The sequence below is a fragment of the Amblyomma mixtum genome, chromosome 7, assembly GCF_055824585.1.
Source record: "Amblyomma mixtum isolate Tamu chromosome 7, ASM5582458v1, whole genome shotgun sequence".
Classification (NCBI taxonomy): domain Eukaryota; kingdom Metazoa; phylum Arthropoda; class Arachnida; order Ixodida; family Ixodidae; genus Amblyomma; species Amblyomma mixtum.
In genome coordinates, this window is record NC_143018.1 from 4,110,798 (window position 1) to 4,129,599 (window position 18,802).

Consider the following 18,802-nt stretch of genomic DNA (forward strand, 5'->3'; position numbering starts at 1 on the left):
AGCACTTTTCACGGGTTGCCTCGTGACTGCCTAGAATCACCTGCCATTGGTCCCTTCATCGAAGCGTCGGTATAAAACATCGAGCATCACCGGAAACCAGCATTTGGCGGCAGTGGGAGCAAGAGGCTCCGATCGAACTTAGAGTACGCTCCTTACACGCAGGATTCCCGGCAACACGACTTTCAACTGAAGCTGGCTGTGGGTGTTCAATATCTACTGTGCCGTATCACGGTGCCATATCTGCTCCAGACACACGACGCACTTTTCACGGGTTGCCTCGTGACTGCCTAGAATCACCTGCCATTGGTCCCTTCATTGAACCGTCGGTATAAAACATCGAGCCTCACCGGAAACCAGCATTTGGCAGCAGTGGCAGCAAGAGGCTCCGATCGAACTTAAAGTACGCACGTTACACGCAGGATTCCCGGCAACACGACTTTCAACTGAAGCAGGCTGTGGGTGTTCAATATGTACTGTGCCGTATCACGGTGCCATATCTGCGCCAGACACACGACGCACTTTTCACGGGTTGCCTCGTGACTGCCTAGAATCACCTGCCATTGGTCCCTTCATCGAAGCGTCGGTATAAAACATCGGGCCTCACCGGAAACCAGCATTTGGCGGCAGTGGCAGCAAGAGGCTCCGATCGAACTTAGAGTACGCACCTTACACGCAGGATTCCCGGCAACACGACTTTCAACTGAAGCTGGCTGTGGGTGTTCAATATCTACTGTGCCGTATCACGGTGCCATATCTGCGCCAGACACACGACGCACTTTTCACGGGTTGCGTCGGGACTGCCTAGAATCACCTGCCATTGGACCCTTCATCGCAGCGTTGGTATAAAACATCGAGCTTCACCGGAAGCCAGCATTTGGCAGCAGTGGCAGCAAGAGGCTCCGATAGAACTTACAGTACGCACCTTACATGCAGGATTCCCGGCAACACGACTTTCAACTGAAGCTGGCTGTGGGTGTTCAATATCTACTGTGCCGTATCACGGTGCCATATCTGCGCCAGACACACGACGCACTTTTCACGGGTTGCCTCGGGACTGCCTAGAATCACCTGCCATTGGTTCCTTCATCGCAGCGTTGGTATAAAACATCGAGCTTCACCGGAAACCAGCATTTGGCGGCAGAGGCAGCAAGAGGCTCCGATAGAACTTACAGTACGCACCTTACACGCAGGATTCCCGGCAACACGAATTTCAACTGCAGCTGGCTGTGGGTGTTCAATATCTACTGTGCCGTATCACGGTGCCATATCTGCGCCAGACACACGACGCACTTTTCACGGGTTGCCTCGGGAGTGCCTAGAATCACCTGCCATTGGTCCCTTCTTCGCAGCGTTGGTATAAAACATCGAGCATCACCGGAAACCAGCATTTGGCGGCAGTGGCAGCAAGAGGCTCCGATAGAACTTACAGTACGCACCTTTTTCAATTCAATTCAAGTTTATTTGCATCTATACATGTACAGACGACGGGAGTGCAGACAAAAAGCCAAATGGATTTGGCTTGACAGGGTCTGTACCCCCTACAGAAATGGCACTATGCACAATAAAGAGAACGCAAAGATACAATAATGGATAAACGAAAAAAAAGTATTAGTGAACATTCTATAACATTCTATGCTATAACAGAAATACATACGCTCAAAAAAAATCAATGATAGAATGCTGAAAGGATTTAAAAAGCAGAAAGCATAAAGCATAAAATTATAGAAATAAAATAGCTTTGAAATTCACAAACATAAATAATAAGTTACTAACAAGCAAAGCAAATTGCTTAGACATTCATGGCGTCAGTGTATACTACAGCAAAGCAAACAAAACAAAAAACGAATCCACAATGAGCCCATAAAAGGAGAGCTACGTTGTTATTAAGTTTCTATTGAGTTTAACAAAGATGGCAGTGTGTGGCGTAACATTTGCTGACCGTAGTTAGTGCGCGTTTTAGGAACGTACCATGTTTCTCTGTGACGTGTGTTGTAAATGTTAGAACTCATTGTCAATAGCTCGAAGAATTTGGTGTTCTGTTTTTTCGCAGTAGTGAAACGCTTGAGTAAAATACTACGATATATAGAGGTGACCGGCGGTACGTTAAGGGCACTTAAAAGAGGCTGCGTATGAGCGTCATATGGGGAATTAGCGATAGCGCGCACTGCTTTCTTCTGCAAAAGATAAAGCTTTGTGATGTTAGACATTGTGGTGTTTCCCCACACTAAATGGCAGTAATTCAGATGGGACAGGAAGAGACAGTTGTAAAGCATCTTTTTCACACTCAAGGGAAGAAAAAATCGAAGTTTCGTTAGTATCCCCACAAAACGAGCGATTTTGTTAGCAACTGAGTCTGTACAAAGATTCCAAAGTAAGTTCTCTTGAAATACGACCCCGAGGCACTTAATGGATGGCACAATGTTGATAACCGAGGAACCCATTTGCAAATGGCCGTCAATGTGGACATTTTTGTTTTTAGGTTGAAAAAGTACAGTCTTTGTCTTGCTTTTATTTATAGACAGTGAATTCAATGAACTCCATCGATTGAGTTCGCTTAAAGCAGCGTTCGCAAGAGCCAACAGGTCTCTTGCACAACCAGATGTAAAAAACAGACTAGTGTCGTCAGCGTATATGATGAATTGGGCAGTGGTGTCAATATTTATTATGTCGTTAATGTAAATATTAAATAACAAAGGTCCAAGAATGCTTCCTTGAGGTACACCAGAATGAATGGGTAAGTTATCTGAAAGGCAGTTATTTATTGAAACCCTCTGACACCTGAACTGCAGATAGCTTTTGATTAAGCTAAGGAATGGGCCCCTGAAACCATAAATTTCAAGTTTTGTTAGCAGTGTGGTGTGATTAATTGTCAAAGGCCTTTGAAAAATCGATGCAAATGCCTAGTGTCACAAAAGTTTGCTCAAATGCTTGTAATATTAGTTCCTTTTGTGTTAGTAGAGCTAACTCTGTCGAACGACCCTTTCGGAAACCGAACTGACAGTCAGTAAGGATATTGTGTTTTTCGCAGAAAGCGGTCATTCTGAGTGTTATTAATTTTTCTAGGCATTTTGAAAATACAGGTAAAATGGATATTGGTCTGTAGTTAGACATGTTGTTTCTTTCACCGGCTTTGAAGAGCACTGTAACCCTTGCGAGTTGCATGCGCATAGGAAATATACTGTTTACAAAGCACAAATTATACACATGCTCAAGAACTGGACATATCAGATCTAAAACGTGTTTTACGGGGCGTATTTGCAGGTCATCAATATCGCACCTTTTACTGTTTCGCAGAGCGGAGAACGTGAGACAAATTTCTTCGGCGCTAGTTGGATGCAGAAAAGCACTATCGCAAGTTTTGGAATTGACGTACTTTCCGGAGCGAGGATCGTGCAAACTATTCACTAGGGACACAAAATAATTATTAAAAGCGTTTGCTAAATGCGCGCCTGATGAAAGTTCCCCATTAATGATCAATTCTCGTACGCCCTCTGGATGCTGACGTCCAATGTTAAGCACTGCGCTAAGGTTTCTCCACGTGATGTCCGTCCGCTTTACAGCTTCAGGATCAAACAACCTATGAAGGTAATCTTTCTTAGCTTGTCTGAGGGTTGCAGTTAACTTATTCTGAAATTTCTTAAATTCGGATAGATGGCACGTGTCTCTTGTGTCCAAAAAACGTTTGAATAGAGCATCTTTTTGCTTGATTAGTTTCAGAAGTGCACTGGTTATCCAAGGTTTTCTAGCTTTTCTAGGCTTCAGTGTTTTAGGGTGAAAAGATTCCGACTAAGCCTTTTTGAAAAGACACAGAAATGACTCGTACGCGGCGTCTGCGTCAGACTGATTGTACACGTCGAGCCAATTTATTTTTGATATTCTTGTATGGAAATCCTCGAGTGTAGCTGGATTAATATCTTGGATAGTGATCGGGGGACACTGCTTTGGCTCTTTACTCGAGACATACGATTCCGAGAGAACAAATACTGGCAAATGATCGCTAATATGAGCGCTGATTACTCCGGAGTTAATAGTTCGAGATTCAGTGTTTATAATGAAAACATCAAGCAAACTTTCACAGTCCTTGCTAATGCGAGTTGGAGCAGTAATTGTGTTGAAACATGCATTAGCTTCCAAAAGTCGAGTGAAATCAGTACTCAGCTGCGTTTCGTTCAACATGTTAATATTTATATCTCCGCCCAAGACGAGTTCATACCTGTTTTCATTTATCCTGGATAAGAAGTTTTCCATAAATGTGAAAAAGTTTGCAACGTTCCCGCCTGGAGGGCGATATAAAACAGAAAATATGCTTTTGTTGTGAACGACAGTCAAGATTTCAAAGTCCGCTGTAACCGCCGTAAATTCGTCGACTTTTTCACACTGAAAATTCTCCCTGGCCATGAAAAGTACGCCTCCACCGTTCCTGACTGAGCGATTTAAGTAGTGTCTTGTGTAACCTGGGATCTGTATAACTTCGTGGTCGTGTCGGTACCATGTTTCACAAAGCATAATAACATCAAATGAAAAGCCAAAACATGAAAACAAGGCACACAGCTCATCAGACTTATTGCGCGCTGATTGAGTGTTCAACAGGAAGAAAGATGTGCATGGCTTTTCATGATAAATTTTAGTCACATCCGCAGGGTTCACCGATTTGCCAGCCATTGACGGGAATGGCTGTTGGCAAATTGCTCGGAATCCTAGTTCCTCACTTCATCTTATCGATGTCCGCAACGCAAGATATGCGCAGCACATTCGACGTGTCTGTCTTGCGCGCGAAAATTTTACCGCCCTTTGTCCACGCGTACTTCCATTCTTTTGATTTCTTTCGCTCCACAACTTGTCCAAGAAGTTTCTTCAAGGCGGGGCAAAGGTGCTCATTAATAAATACCGGGGGAGAACTGGAACCATCAGCACTCTGGTAACCAAAATCAGAGGTATAAATTCGATTTTTCCTGGCCTTTTCAATCACCGCTTCCCGTCTCGCACGAGAGCGGAACTGCACGACAATGTTAGGGCATTCTTTGTCTTTCCTTGGCACACGATGACACATTTCTACATCGGAATCAGAAATGGGTTCGCTTATGACGTCTCCTAGTTTGCTCAAGATTGCTTACACGCTAGTTTGCTTACACGCAGGATTCCCGGCAACACGACTTTACACTGAAGCTGGCTGTGGGTGTTCAATACCTACTGTGCCGTATCACGGTGCCATATCTCCGCCGGACACACGACGCGCTTTTCACGGGTTGCCTCGTGACTGCCTAGAATCACCTGCCATTGGTTCCTTCATCGAAGCGTCGGTATAAAATATCGAGCATCACCGGAAACCAGCATTTGGCGGCAGTGGGAGCAAGACGCTCCGATAGAACTTACAGTACGCACCTTACACGCAGGATTCCCGGCAACACGACTTTCACCTGAAGCTGGCTGTGGGTGTTCAATATCTACTGTGCCGTATCACGGTGCCATATCTGAGCCAGACACACGACGCACTTTTCACGGGTTGCCTCGTGACTGCCTAGAATCACCTACCATTGGTCCCTTCATCGCAGCGTTGGTATAAAACATCGAGCTTTACCGGAAACCAGCATTTGGCGGCAGTGGCAGCAAGAGGCTCCGATAGAACTTACAGTACGCACCTTACACGCAGGATTCCCGGCAACACGACTTTCAACTGAAGCTGGCTGTGGGTGTTCAATATCTACTGTGCCGTATCACGGTGCCATATCTGCGCTAGACACACGACGCACTTTTCACGGGTTGCCTCGGGAGTGCCAAGAATCACCTGCCATTGGTCCCTTCATCGCAGCGTTGGTATAAAACATCGAGCATCACCGGAAACCAGCATTTGGCGGCAGTGGCAGCAAGAGGCTCCGATAGAACTTACAGTACGCACCTTACACGCAGGATTCCCGGCAACACGGCTTTCAACTGAAGCTGGCTGTGGGTGTTCAATATCTACTGTGCCGTATCACGGTGCCATATCTGCGCCAGACACACGACGCACTTTTCACAGGTTGCCTCGGGACTGCCTAGAATCACCTGCCATTGGTCCCTTCATTGCAGCGTTGGTATAAAACATCGAGCTTCACCGGAAACCAGCATTTGGCGGCAGTGGCAGCAAGAGGCTCCGATAGAACTTACAGTACGCACCTTATACGCAGGATTCCCGGCAACACGACTTTCAACTGAAGCTGGCTGTGGGTGTTCAATATCTACTGTGCCGTATCACGGTGCCATATCTGCGCCAGACACACGACGCACTTTTCACGGGTTGCCTCGTGACTGCCTAGAATCACCTGCCATTGGTCTCTTCATCGCAGCGTCGGTATAAAACATCGAGCCTCACCGGAAACCAGCATTTGGCGGCAGTGGCAGCAAGAGGCTCCGATCGAACTTACAGTACGCACCTTACACGCGGGATTCCCGGGAACACGACTTTCAACTGAAGCTGGCTGTGGGTGTTCAATATCTACTGTGCCGTATCACGGTGCCATATCTGCGCCAGACACACGACGCACTTTTCACGGGTTGCCTCGGGACTGCCTAGAATCACCTGCCATTGGTCCCTTCATCGCAGCGTTGGTATAAAACATCAAGCTTCACCGGAAAACAGCATTTGGCGGCAGTGGCAGCAAGAGGCTCCGATAGAGCTTACAGTACGCACCTTACACGCAGGATTCCCGGCAACACGACTTTCAACTGAAGCTGGCTGTGGGTGTTCAATATCTACTGTGCCGTATCACGGTGCCATATCTGCGCCAGACACACGACGCACTTTTCACGGGTTGCCTCGGGACTGCCTAGAATCACCTGCCATTGGTCCCTTCATCGCAGCGTTGGTATAAAACATCGAGCTTCACCGGAAACCAGCATTTGGCGGCAGTGGCAGCAAGAGGCTCCGATAGAACTTACAGTACGCACCTTACACGCAGGATTCCCGGCAACACGACTTTCAACTGAAGCTGGCTGTGGGTGTTAAATATCTACTGTGCCGTATCACGGTGCCATATCTGCGCCAGACACACGACGCACTTTTCACGGGTTGCCTCGGGACTGCCTAGAATCACCTGCCATTGGACCCTTCATCGCAGCGTTAGTATAAAACATCGAGCTTCACCGGAAGCCAGCATTTGGCGGCAGTGGCAGCAAGAGGCTCCGATAGAACTTACAGTACGCACCTTACACGCAGGATTCCCGGCGACACGACTTTCAACTGAAGCTGGCTGTGGGTGTTCAATATCTACTGTGCCGTTCACGGTGCCATATCTGCGCCAGACACACGACGCACTTTTCACGGGTTGCCTCGGGACTGCCTAGAATCACCTGCCATTGGTCCCTTCATCGCAGCGTTGGTATAAAACATCGAGCTTCACCGGAAACCAGCATTTGGCGGCAGTGGCAGCAAGAGGCGCCGATAGAACTTACAGTACGCACCTTACACGCAAGATTCCCGGCAACACGACTTTCAACTGAAGCTGGCTGTGGGTGTTCAATATCTACTGTGCCGTATCACGGTGCCATATCTGCGCCAGACACACGACGCACTTTTCACGGGTTGCCTCGGGACTGCCTAGAATCACCTGCCATTGGTTCCTTCATCGTAGCGTTGGTATAAAACATCGAGCATCACCGGAAACCAGCATTTGGCGGCAGTGGCAGCAAGAGGCTCCGATAGAACTTACAGTACGCACCTTACACGCAAGATTCCCGGCAACACGACTTTCAACTGAAGCTGGCTGTGGGTGTTCAATATCTACTGTGCCGTATCACGGTGCCATATCTGCGCCAGACACACGACGCACTTTTCACGGGTTGCCTCGGGAATGCCTAGAATCACCTGCCATTGGTCCCTTCTTCGCAGCGTTGGTATAAAACATCGAGCATCACCGGAAACCAGCATTTGGCGGCAGTGGCAGCAAGAGGCTCCGATAGAACTTACAGTACGCACCTTTTTCAATTCAATTCAAGTTTATTTGCATCTATACATGTACAGACGACGGGAGTGCAGACAAAAAGCCAAATGGATTTGGCTTGACAGGGTCTGTACCCCCTACAGAAATGGCACTATGCACAATAAAGAGAACGCAAAGATTTAATAATGGATAAACGAAAAAAAAGTATTAGTGAACATTCTATAACATTCTATGCTATAACAGAAATACATACGGCCAAAAAAAATCAATCAAAGAATGCTGAAAGGATTTAAAAAGCAGAAAGCATAAAGCATAAAATTATAGAAATAAAATAGCTTTGAAATTCACAAACATAAATAATAAGTTACTAATAAGCAAAGAAAATTGGTTAGACATTCATGGCGTCAGTGTATACTACAGCAAAGCAAACAAAACAAAAAACGAATCCACGATGAGCCCATAAAAGGAGAGCTATGTTGTTATTAAGTTTCTATTGAGTTTAACAAAGATGGCAGTGTGTGGAGTAACATTTCTTGACCGTAGTTAGTGCGCGTTTTAGGAACGTACCATGTTTCTCTGTGACGTGTGTTGTAAATGTTAGAACTCATTGTCAATAGAGATAAATGCTCGAAGAATTTGGTGTTCTGTTTTTTCGCAGTAGTGAAACGCTTGAGTAAAATACTACGATATATGGAGGTGACCGGCTGTAAGTTAAGGGCACTTAAAAGAGGCTGCGTATGAGCGTCATATGGGGAATTAGCGATAGCGCTCACTGCTTTCTTCTGCAAAAGATAAAGCTTTGTGATATTAGACATTGTGGTGTTTCCCCACACTAAATGGCAGTAATTCAGATGGGACAGGAAGAGACAGTTGTAAAGCATCTTTTTCACGCTCAAGGGAAGAAAAAATCGAAGTTTCGTTAGTATCCCCACAACACGAGCGATTTTGTTAGCAACTGAGTCTGTACAAAGATTCCAAAGTAAGTTCTCTTGAAATACGACCCCGAGGCACTTAATGGATGGCACAATGTTGATAACCGAGGAACCCATTTGCAAATGGCCGTCAATGTGGACATTTTTGTTTTTAGGTTGGAAAAGTACAGTCTTTGTCTTGCTTTTATTTATAGACAGTGAATTCAATGAACTCCATCGATTGAGTTCGCTTAAAGGAGCGTTCGCAAGAGCCAACAGGTCCCTTGCACAACCAGATGTAAAAAACAGACTAGTGTCGTCAGCGTATATGATGAATTGGGCAGTGGTGTCAATATTTATTATGTCGTTAATGTAAATATTAAATAACAAAGGTCCAAGAATGCTTCCTTGAGGTACACCAGAATGAATGGGTAAGTTATCTGAAAGGCAGTTATTTATTGAAACCCTCTGACACCTGAACTGCAGATAGCTTTTGATTAAGCTAAGGAATGGGCCCCTGAAACCATAAGTTTCAAGTTTTGTTAGCAGTGTGGTGTGATTAATTGTGTTAAAGGCCTTTGAAAAATCGATGCAAATGCCTAGTGTCACAAAAGTTTGCTCAAATGCTTGTAATATTAGTTCCTTTTGTGTTAGTAGAGCTAACTCTGTCGAACGACCCTTTCGGAAACCGAACTGACAGTCAGTAAGGATATTGTGTTTTTCGCAGAAAGCGGTCATTCTGAGTGTTATTAATTTTTCTAGGCATTTTGAAAATACAGGTAAAATGAATATTGGTCTGTAGTTAGACATGTTGTTTCTTTCACCGGCTTTGAAGAGCACTGTAACCCTTGCGAGTTGCATGCGCATAGGAAATATACTGTTTACAAAGCACAAATTATACACATGCTCAAGAACTGGACATATCAGATCTAAAACGTGTTTTACGGGGCGTATTTGCAGGTCATCAATATCGCAGCTTTTACTGTTTCGCAGAGCGGAGAACGTGAGACAAATTTCTTCGGCGCTAGTTGGATGCAGAAAAGCACTATCGCAAGTTTTGGAATTGACGTACTCGCCGGAGCGAGGATCGTGCAAACTATTCACTAGGGACACAAAATAATTATTAAAAGCTTTTGCTAAATGCGCGCCTGATGAAAGTTCCCCATTAATGATCAATTCTCGTACGCCCTCTGGATGCTGACGTCCAATGTTAAGCACTGCGCTAAGGTTTCTCCACGTGATGTCCGTCCGCTTTACAGCTTCAGGATCAAACAACCTATGAAGGTAATCTTTCTTAGCTTGTCTGAGGGTTGCAGTTAACTTATTCCGAAATTTCTTAAATTCGGATAGATGGCACGTGTCTCTTGTGTCCAAAAAACGTTTGAATAGAGCATCTTTTTGCTTGATTAGTTTCAGAAGTGCACTGGTTATCCAAGGTTTTCTAGCTTTTCTAGGCTTCAGTGTTTTAGGGTGAAAAGATTCCGACTAAGCCTTTTTGAAAAGACACAGAAATGACTCGTACGCGGCGTCTGCGTCAGACTGATTGTACACGTCGAGCCAATTTATTTTTGATATTCTTGTAAGGAAATCCTCGAGTGTAGCTGGACTAATATCTTGGATAGTGATCGGGGGACACTGCTTTGGCTCTTTACTCGAGACATACGATTCCGAGAGAACAAATACTGGCAAATGATCGCTAATATGAGCGCTGATTACTCCGGAGTTAATAGTTCGAGATTCAGTGTTTATAATGAAAACATCAAGCAAACTTCCACAGTCCTTGCTAATGCGAGTTGGAGCAGTAATTGTGTTGAAACATGCATTAGCTTCCAAAAGTCGAGTGAAATCAGTACTCAGCTGCGTTTCGTTCAACATGTTAATATTTATATCTCCGCCCAAGACGAGTTCATACCTGTTTTCATTTATCCAGGATAAGAAGTTTTCCATAAATGTGAAAAAGTTTGCAACGTTCCCGCCTGGAGGGTGATATAAAACAGAAAATATGCTTTTGTTGTGAACGACAGTCAAGATTTCAAACTCCGCTGTAACCGCCGTAAACTCGTCGACTTTTTCACACTGAAAATTCTCCCTGGCCATGAAAAGTACGCCTCCACCGCTCCTGACTGAGCGATTTAAGTAGTGTCTTGTGTAACCTGGGATCTGTATAACTTCGTGGTCGTGTCGGTACCATGTTTCACAAAGCATAATAACATCAAATGAAAAGCCAAAACATGAAAACAAGGCACACAGCTCATCAGACTTATTGCGCGCTGATTGAGTGTTCAACAGGAAGAAAGATGTGCATGGCTTTTCATGATAAATTTTAGTCACAACCGCAGGGTTCACCGATTTGCCAGCCATTGACGGGAATGGCTGTTGGCAAATTGCTCGGAATTCTAGTTCCTCACTTCATCTTATCGATGTCCGCAACGCAAGATATGCGCAGCACATTCGACGTGTCTGTCTTGCGCGCGAAAATTTTACCGCCCTTTGTCCACGCGTACTTCCATTCTTTTGATTTCTTTCGCTCCACAACTTGTCCAAGAAGTTTCTTCAAGGCGGGGCAAAGGTGCTCATTAATAAATACCAGGGGAGAACTGGAACCATCAGCACTCTGGTAACCAAAATCAGACGTATAAATTCGATTTTTCCTGGCCTTTTCAATCACCGCTTCCCGATTCGCACGAGAGCGGAACTGCACGACAATGTTAGGGCATCCTTTGTCTTTCCTTGGCACACGATGACACATTTCTACATCGGAATCAGAAATGGGTTCGCTTATGACGTCTCCTAGTTTGCTCAAGATTGCTTACACGCTAGTTTGCTTACACGCAGGATTCCCGGCAACACGACTTTCAACTGAAGCTGGCTGTGGGTGTTCAATACCTACTGTGCCGTATCACGGTGCCATATCTCCGCCGGACACACGACGCACTTTTCACGGGTTGCCTCGTGACTGCCTAGAATCACCTGCCATTGGTTCCTTCATCGAAGCGTCGGTATAAAACATCGAGCATCACCGGAAACCAGCATTTGGCGGCAGTGGGAGCAAGAGGCTCCGATAGAACTTACAGTACGCACCTTACACGCAGGATTCCCGGCAACACGACTTTCAACTGAAGCTGGCTGTGGGTGTTCAATATCTACTGTGCCGTATCACGGTGCCATATCTGCGCCAGACACACGACGCACTTTTCACGGGTTGCCTCGTGACTGCCTAGAATCACCTGCCATTGGTCCCTTCATCGCAGCGTTGGTATAAAACATCCAGCTTTACCGGAAACCAGCATTTGGCGGCAGTGGCAGCAAGAGGCTCCGATAGAACTTACAGTACGCACCTTACACGCAGGATTCCCGGCAACACGACTTTCAACTGAAGCTGGCTGTGGGTGTTCAATATCTACTGTGCCGTATCACGGTGCCATATCTGCGCCAGACACACGACGCACTTTTCACGGGTTGCCTCGGGAGTGCCTAGAATCACCTGCCATTGGTCCCTTCATCGCAGCGTTGGTATAAAACATCGAGCATCACCGGAAACCAGCATTTGGCAGCAGTGGCAGCAAGAGGCTCCGATAGAACTTACAGTACGCACCTTACACGCAGGATTCCCGGCAACACGGCTTTCAACTGAAGCTGGCTGTGGGTGTTCAATATCTACTGTGCCGTATCACGGTGCCATATCTGCGCCAGACACACGACGCACTTTTCACGGGTTGCCTCGGGACTGCCTAGAATCACCTGCCATTGGTCCCGTCATCGCAGCGTTGGTATAAAACATCGAGCTTCACCGGAAACCAGCATTTGGCGGCAGTGGCAGCAAGAGGCTCCGATAGAACTTACAGTACGCACCTTACACGCAGGATTCCCGGCAACACGACTTTCATCTGAAGCTGGCTGTGGGTGTTCAATATCTACTGTGCCGTATCACGGTGCCATATCTCCGCCGGACACACGAAGCACTTTTCGCGGGTTGCCTCGTGACTGCCTAGAATCACCTGCCATTGGTCCCTTCATCGAAGCGTCGGTATAAAACATCGAGCTTCACCGGAAACCAGCATTTGGCGGCAGTGGCAGCAAGAGGCTCCGATAGAACTTACAGTACGCACCTTACACGCAGGATTCCCGGCAACACGACTTTCATCTGAAGCTGGCTGTGGGTGTTCAATATGTACTGTGCTGTATCACGGTGCCATATCTGCGCCAGACACACGACGCACTTTTCACGGGTTGCCTCGTGACTGCCTAGAATCACCTGCCATTGGTCCCTTCATCGAAGCGTCGGTATAAAACATCGGGCCTCACCGGAAACCAGCATTTGGCGGCAGTGGCAGCAAGAGGCTCCGATCGAACTTACAGTACGCACCTTACACGCAGGATTCCCGGCAACACGACTTTCAACTGAAGCTGGCTGTGGGTGTTCAATATCTACTGTGCCGTATCATGGTGCCATATCTGCGCCAGACACACGACGCACTTTTCACGGGTTGCCTCGGGACTGCCTAGAATCACCTGCCATTGGTCCCTTCATCGCAACGTTGGTATAAAACATCGAGCTTCACTGGAAACCAGCATTTGGCGGCAGTGGCAGCAAGAGGCGCCGATAGAACTTACAGTACGCACCTTACACGCAAGATTCCTGGCAACACGACTTTCAACTCAAGCTGGCTGTGGGTGTTCAATATCTACTGTGCCGTATCACGTTGCCATATCTGCGCCAGACACACGACGCACTTTTCACGGGTTGCCTCGGGACAGCCTAGAATCACCTGCCATTGGTTCCTTCATCGCAGCGTTGGTATAAAACATCGAGCTTCACCGGAAACCAGCATTTGGCGGCAGTGGCAGCAAGAGGCTCCGATAGAACTTAGAGTACGCACCTTACACGCAGGATTCCCGGCAACACGAATTTCAACTGAAGCTGGCTGTGGGTGTTCAATATCTACTGTGCCGTATCACGGTGCCATATCTGCGCCAGACACACGACGCACTTTTCACGGGTTGCCTCGGGAGTGCCTAGAATCACCTGCCATTGGTCCCTTCTTCGCAGCGTTGGTATAAAACATCGAGCATCACCGGAAACCAGCATTTGGCGGCAGTGGCAGCAAGAGGCTCCGATAGAACTTACAGTACGCACCTTTTTCAATTCAATTCAAGTTTATTTGCATCTATACATGTACAGACGACGGGAGTGCAGACAAAAAGCCAAATGGATTTGGCTTGACAGGGTCTGTCCCCCTACAGAAATGGCACTATGCACAATAAAGAGAACGCAAAGATACAATAATGGATAAACGAAAAAAAAGTATTAGTGAACATTCTATAACATTCTATGCTATAACAGAAATACATACGGCCAAAAAAAATCAATGATAGAATGCTGAAAGGATTTAAAAAGCAGAAAGCATAAAATTATAGAAATAAAATAGCTTTGAAATTCACAAACATAAATAATAAGTTACTAATAAGCAAAGAAAATTGGTTAGACATTCATGGCGTCAGTGTATACTACAGCAAAGCAAACAAAACAAAAAAACGAATCCACAATGAGCCCATAAAAGGAGAGCTACGTTGTTATTAAGTTTCTATTGAGTTTAACAAAGATGGCAGTGTGTGGCGTAACATTTGTTGACCGTAGTTAGTGCGCGTTTTAGGAACGTACCATGTTTCTCTGTGACGTGTGTTGTAAATGTTAGAACTCATTGTCAATAGAGATAAATGCTCGAAGAATTTGGTGTTCTGTTTTTTCGCAGTAGTGAAACGCTTGAGTAAAATACTACGATATATGGAGGTGACCGGCTGTAAGTTAAGGGCACTTAAAAGAGGCTGCGTATGAGCGTCATATGGGGAATTAGCGATAGCGCGCACTGCTTTCTTCTGCAAAAGATAAAGCTTTGTGATGTTAGACATTGTGGTGTTTCCCCACACTAAATGGCAGTAATTAAGATGGGACAGGAAGAGACAGTTGTAAAGCATCTTTTTCACGCTCAAGGGAAGAAAAAATCGAAGTTTCGTTAGTATCGCCACAACACGAGCGATTTTGTTAGCAACTGAGTCTGTACAAAGATTCCAAAGTAAGTTCTCTTGAAATACGACCCCGAGGCACTTAATGGATGGCACAATGTTGATAACCGAGGAACCCATTTGCAAATGGCCGTCAATGTGGACATTTTTGTTTTTAGGTTGAAAAAGTACAGTCTTTGTCTTGCTTTTATTTATAGACAGTGAATTCAATGAACTCCATCGATTGAGTTCGCTTAAAGGAGCGTTCGCAAGAGCCAACAGGTCCCTTGCACAACCAGATGTAAAAAACAGACTAGTGTCGTCAGCGTATATGATGAATTGGGCAGTGGTGTCAATATTTATTATGTCGTTAATGTAAATATTAAATAACAAAGGTCCAAGAATGCTTCCTTGAGGTACACCAGAATGAATGGGTAAGTTATCTGAAAGGCAGTTATTTATTGAAACCCTCTGACACCTGAACTGCAGATAGCTTTTGATTAAGCTAAGGAATGGGCCCCTGAAACCATAAGTTTCAAGTTTTGTTAGCAGTGTGGTGTGATTAATTGTGTTAAAGGCCTTTGAAAAATCGATGCAAATGCCTAGTGTCACAAAAGTTTGCTCAAATGCTTGTAATATTAGTTCCTTTTGTGTTAGTAGAGCTAACTCTGTCGAACGACCCTTTCGGAAACCGAACTGACAGTCAGTAAGGATATTGTGTTTTTCGCAGAAAGCGGTCATTCTGAGTGTTATTAATTTTTCTAGGCATTTTGAAAATACAGGTAAAATGGATATTGGTCTGTAGTTAGACATGTTGTTTCTTTCACCGGCTTTGAAGAGCACTGTAACCCTTGCGAGTTGCATGCGCATAGGAAATATACTGTTTACAAAGCACAAATTATACACATGCTCAAGAACTGGACATATCAGATCTAAAACGTGTTTTACGGGGCGTATTTGCAGGTCATCAATATCGCAGCTTTTACTGTTTCGCAGAGCGGAGAACGTGAGACAAATTTCTTCGGCGCTAGTTGGATGCAGAAAAGCACTATCGCAAGTTTTGGAATTGACGTACTCGCCGGAGCGAGGATCGTGCAAACTATTCACTAGGGACACAAAATAATTATTAAAAGCGTTTGCTAAATGCGCGCCTGATGAAAGTTCCCCATTAATGATCAATTCTCGTACGCCCTCTGGATGCTGACGTCCAATGTTAAGCACTGCGCTAAGGTTTCTCCACGTGATGTCCGTCCGCTTTACAGCTTCAGGATCAAACAACCTATGAAGGTAATCTTTCTTAGCTTGTCTGAGGGTTGCAGTTAACTTATTCCGAAATTTCTTAAATTCGGATAGATGGCACGTGTCTCTTGTGTCCAAAAAACGTTTGAATAGAGCATCTTTTTGCTTGATTAGTTTCAGAAGTGCACTGGTTATCCAAGGTTTTCTAGCTTTTCTAGGCTTCAGTGTTTTAGGGTGAAAAGATTCCGACTAAGCCTTTTTGAAAAGACACAGAAATGACTCGTACGCGGCGTCTGCGTCAGACTGATTGTACACGTCGAGCCAATTTATTTTTGATATTCTTGTAAGGAAATCCTCGAGTGTAGCTGGATTAATATCTTGGATAGTGATCGGGGGACACTGCTTTGGCTCTTTACTCGAGACATACGATTCCGAGAGAACAAATACTGGCAAATGATCGCTAATATGAGCGCTGATTACTCCGGAGTTAATAGTTCGAGATTCAGTGTTTATAATGAAAACATCAAGCAAACTTCCACAGTCCTTGCTAATGCGAGTTGGAGCAGTAATTGTGTTGAAACATGCATTAGCTTCCAAAAGTCGAGTGAAATCAGTACTCAGCTGCGTTTCGTTCAACATGTTAATATTTATATCTCCGCCCAAGACGAGTTCATACCTGTTTTCATTTATCCAGGGTAAGAAGTTTTCCATAAATGTGAAAAAGTTTGCAACGTTCCCGCCTGGAGGGTGATATAAAACAGAAAATATGCTTTTGTTGTGAACGACAGTCAAGATTTCAAACTCCGCTGTAACCGCCGTAAACTCGTCGACTTTTTCACACTGAAAATTCTCCCTGGCCATGAAAAGTACGCCTCCACCGCTCCTGACTGAGCGATTTAAGTAGTGTCTTGTGTAACCTGGGATCTGTATAACTTCGTGGTCGTGTCGGTACCATGTTTCACAAAGCATAATAACATCAAATGAAAAGCCAAAACATGAAAACAAGGCACACAGCTCATCAGACTTATTGCGCGCTGATTGAGTGTTCAACAGGAAGAAAGATGTGCATGGCTTTTCATGATAAATTTTAGTCACAACCGCAGGGTTCACCGATTTGCCAGCCATTGACGGGAATGGCTGTTGGCAAATTGCTCGGAATTCTAGTTCCTCACTTCATCTTATCGATGTCCGCAACGCAAGATATGCGCAGCACATTCGACGTGTCTGTCTTGCGCGCGAAAATTTTACCGCCCTTTGTCCACGCGTACTTCCATTCTTTTGATTTCTTTCGCTCCACAACTTGTCCAAGAAGTTTCTTCAAGGCGGGGCAAAGGTGCTCATTAATAAATACCAGGGGAGAACTGGAACCATCAGCACTCTGGTAACCAAAATCAGACGTATAAATTCGATTTTTCCTGGCCTTTTCAATCACCGCTTCCCGATTCGCACGAGAGCGGAACTGCACGACAATGTTAGGGCATCCTTTGTCTTTCCTTGGCACACGATGACACATTTCTACATCGGAATCAGAAATGGGTTTGCTTATGACGTCTCCTAGTTTGCTCAAGATTGCTTACACGCTAGTTTGCTTACACGCAGGATTCCCGGCAACACGACTTTCAACTGAAGCTGGCAGTGGGTGTTCAATACCTACTGTGCCGTATCACGGTGCCATATCTCCGCCGGACACACGACGCACTTTTCACGGGTTGCCTCGTGACTGCCTAGAATCACCTGCCATTGGTTCCTTCATCGAAGCGTCGGTATAAAACATCGAGCATCACCGGAAACCAGCATTTGGCGGCAGTGGGAGCAAGAGGCTCCGATAGAACTTACAGTACGCACCTTACACGCAGGATTCCCGGCAACACGACTTTCAACTGAAGCTGGCTGTGGGTGTTCAATATCTACTGTGCCGTATCACGGTGCCATATCTGCGCCAGACACACGACGCACTTTTCACGGGTTGCCTCGTGACTGCCTAGAATCACCTGCCATTGGTCCCTTCATCGCAGCGTTGGTATAAAACATCGAGCTTTACCGGAAACCAGCATTTGGCGGCAGTGGCAGCAAGAGGCTCCGATAGAACTTACAGTACGCACCTTACACGCAGGATTCCCGGCAACACGACTTTCAACTGAAGCTGGCTGTGGGTGTTCAATATCTACTGTGCCGTATCACGGTGCCATATCTGCGCCAGACACACGACGCACTTTTCACGGGTTGCCTCGGGAGTGCCTAGAATCACCTGCCATTGGTCCCTTCATCGCAGCGTTGGTATAAAACATCGAGCATCACCGGAAACCAGCATTTGGCAGCAGTGGCAGCAAGAGGCTCCGATAGAACTTACAGTACGCACCTTACACGCAGGATTCCCGGCAACACGGCTTTCAACTGAAGCTGGCTGTGGGTGTTCAATATCTACTGTGCCGTATCACGGTGCCATATCTGCGCCAGACACACGACGCACTTTTCACGGGTTGCCTCGGGACTGCCTAGAATCACCTGCCATTGGTCCCGTCATCGCAGCGTTGGTATAAAACATCGAGCTTCACCGGAAACCAGCATTTGGCGGCAGTGGCAGCAAGAGGCTCCGATAGAACTTACAGTACGCACCTTACACGCAGGATTCCCGGCAACACGACTTTCATCTGAAGCTGGCTGTGGGTGTTCAATATCTACTGTGCCGTATCACGGTGCCATATCTCCGCCGGACACACGAAGCACTTTTCG